This window comes from Nicotiana tomentosiformis, chromosome 11, assembly GCF_000390325.3.
Source record: "Nicotiana tomentosiformis chromosome 11, ASM39032v3, whole genome shotgun sequence".
NCBI lineage: Eukaryota > Viridiplantae > Streptophyta > Magnoliopsida > Solanales > Solanaceae > Nicotiana > Nicotiana tomentosiformis.
Window position 1 is genome coordinate 80484879 of NC_090822.1, and position 3743 is coordinate 80488621.

A 3743-nucleotide genomic window follows, 5' to 3' on the forward strand; every position below is an offset into this window, starting at 1 on the left:
GTTGCACGCCGCAACAAGCCTTATGGCTATATGTGGATCGGGTTGCATGCCGCAACAAGCCTTATGGCTATATGTGGATCGAGCTGCACATCGCAATAGGCACCGAACAGTGCTGAGTGACTGAGTGTGACGAGCGAGAATTGAGACAGTTAGATTAAGTGCGTTAAGAGTGTGAGTACGTGAGATTTTCAATGTGTTGCATCACATACAGTATTCATATTGTCATATAGATATAGAGATGTCATATTCCTCATATCAGTCACACTTGGCATATTTTATCTGTGTTGAACTTAACTGTTAAACGTGGAAGCATGTCTACATTTTCTGTACTGTTAAACTCTGTATTCGTGCTATATTAGTTGGGTTCGTCACTTCTTTTAACCCAAAGGTTAGACTTGTTACTCATTGAGTTGGTTGTACTCACGCTACACCCTGCATTTCGTGTACAGATTCAGGTATTTTCGGACATGGTGGTTGCTGATCTTGGAGTTTTTGCTCGTTCGGAGATCATCGAGGTAGCTGCTTTGGCGTCCACAAACCTTGACTCTCCTCCTTTATCTCTTAGTTTTACTTATGTTGTTCTACCTTTCTAGAAGGTGTTTCAGACTATGTTATTGTATAGATGCTCATGTACTCAGTGACACTCGGATTTTGGGAAAATTATATTCGAGTCGCAGTTGTTTATATCGGCTATTTATGAGGGTTATTACTGTTAAACTTGCTTTATCTTATTTTTAATAGAAAATGTCAAGTTTTATTGTGAATGTCGGCTTACCTAGTTCTGTGATAGACGCCATCATGACATGTTGAGTTTTGGATTGTGACAATTATATAGTTATGTAAAGGAGGGATTCTCAAATTATAGAGGTGCACAATATTTTGCTCCAAAAGGAATTTATCAAATATGAAATAGATCTAAATGTTCATTTCAGAAAAATTAAAAATGATTATGATAAATATTTTACCTTCTTTTAAGTAATAGGTAAATCTAACATAAAAAGGAAATTAGGGCAAACCCTAACAATTTTGCCTAATTTGGCCTACATTTTCTTGACAAAGCTTGATCTACCTTTTTCACATAATTTTCATCATTGCTACAACTTGGTTTGAACCCGCCTTAAAGTTATCTTCAACCGCACTGAACCATTGGCTCTAATATCACTTGTTGGGATCAAAATAACAAGGCATCATGCGAAAAATAACAAAACATACCTTTAACGAGATAGATCGGACAACAAAGAGAATTATATCAAAAGATAACATTATAATATGGTTTGATCAATTGATCTATATTCATATGGGAGGAGAAGAACCTTCTATTATGTAAAAGAGACTACAAAAATATTGAGCGAATAATTCTCCCTCTAAACATGACTCTTCAACTCTAAAGGATTACATTGTGGATGCTAATGTATTGTATTGTTGTGTGAAGAAGAGATCCTTAATTTATAGAGGTCCATAATCTTTTTATTCAAGAAAGAGATCTATCAAATATGAAAGAGATCTACATTTCTCTTTTATAAAAAATAAAATCAATTATGATAAATATCTTACCCTTCCTTCAAGTATAGGTAAATCCAAATATGAAAAGAAAATCAGGGCAAACTTTAACACGTATATGCTTTGAAATTTCACATCTATACTAGAAAGGCAAATCACCTAGTGATTCAAAGTAATTTCTAAACTTGGTAATGATCATTGATGTCACACGGACAAAATAAAGATGACTCATTTACAAGTTTATTTTACGTTTCAAAACCACGAACAACTGTCTCGCAGTCTTGTAATATTCAACTTTCAACCATGCAGAAATGTCTTCGCATTTTCCTAAAGTCCTCACGAACATTTCATCTGCTATTTTATTTCCAAAATGTTTGGTGAATATTCCTTCTAAACCAGCCCTCAAGTGAGTTACGAAACTCGTTGCATCAATCTTGGACCGGGGATATGTTAGCTCTATTCTCTCTACGCTAAAAAAATTATTTTTCTTCACCACTTTAATCATGTCTTCAGCAGATGGAAAATATAGTGGCAAATTAAATGAGTCAACTAGAGATTCATCTACAATTTCCTGTATGGAAAAGAAAGAAAGTACAGTTCAATATAGAAAAGTGTCAATATATACTTTTTGAAACATACTAAAAAAAAGTTTCACAGTATAAAATGATCACGGAAGGAGTAGTACTAGATTGGCCAAGAACCAAAAAATTTAGCATATACTCCTTTCTTCGCTTTTTATGTGATAGTGTTTGACTCGAGCATGCAGGTTAAGAAAGAGAAAAATATTATTGAAACTTATTATCTAAAATATGCCATAAACATGTGTGTAGCTATAAATTATGTCATAAAGAGTAAAATAAGAAGTACAAAAGTGAAATTATTTTTAAATATAAAAATATATCATTCTTTTTTTAGGGGAATAATGAATACAAAGAAAAATGCGTTGTCAGAGTGAGTATATGTTATGATTGACTCACCTGATTGACTATATTAATAAGACTAGACTCAAGAAATGTGAGCATTCTATCACCGAGTTGTGAGTGATGTATTTCACTAGGAATAGCTGACAAAATAAGAACAATTAAAACCTCCATGAACAATCTCCTCAGCCCTTGCAGTCAAGAATACTTTCATGTCCTTGTTAAATTGGGCAACATAGGTATTCCATACTGAAGCAGAGGCGCCTACATAATGAATTCTTCCCTTATTCTTATCCATCAACCCTTTTGGCAACCCATACAACCACCGCAATGCATAAGAAGAATATGCGAAATGAAAAGAGCACGAGGGGAATAACCGTCCATAGAAAGAACCAGGAACTGCAACTGCAAATTATGGTTTCTCGGAAGGTAGGGATTCGAATAGGGTATTGAAATCGTTAGTGACATGATCATTGAAAAAAACATGGAATTCAGGACTCGTACAATCGAGAGATTGAGAATGATGCTTATCCTTTATCGCTTCTACAATATTTTGCATTGCATAGAAAGTGTTTGATCCAACTGAACATCCAAAGTCTGTAATATGAAATGTGTTTGAAGTGGATATTTTGGTATGTGTATCTAGCTTTTCAACGATTGCCTCTCTGATCATCCCTTTCACATTATCTGCAGCATCTTTCTACAATATATTATTTAAAAAGTTTAACCATTAATAACTTTCTAGCTTTGATTTGAAATTGAAGGTCATAAGCATATCCAAGTGTAAATCATGTCTAACCTCAACACTAAATCTAGCTAGATGATCAGTAATATATATGCTCCATGATTTCCTTTGTCAAGTCTTGTATCACAAGAATTTAAAGATCATAACCACTCTGTATTAGACATATTTTATCAAAGTTCAACACAAATTTAGTTAATTAGTAAATGAGCCAATATAATTTTACATCAACACAAATTTACCTAACTGTAATCAGCGAGAATAACTTGATGTCTTTCTATTCATGAATACAAGAGATTTATACACTTACACAAGACTCTATCAAAGAAACTAAATCAAACAAAATAAAGAAAAATATCCTAAGGATCAACTCCTATAATTGAGTCACCTATCTATGAAAAGTAATCTATTTACAGCTCACTAATTATTCTGTAATACTCCCCCTCAAGTTGGAGCATAGATATTTATCATGCACAACTTGTTACAAAGGTAATCAGCTCGAGTTCTATGCAACACTTTTGTGAATAAATCGGCTAGTTGCTCTTCTGTCTTCACGTAGACAGTGGATATCAAGTTTTCAT

General features: G+C 33.6%; 1 pseudogene; it reads right to left on the bottom strand.

The window, feature by feature from the left end:
* Positions 1-1705: 1705 nt before the first annotated feature.
* Positions 1706-3093, bottom strand: LOC104101569 (loganic acid O-methyltransferase-like; annotated as a pseudogene).
* Between the last annotated feature and the right edge of the window lie 650 nt (positions 3094-3743).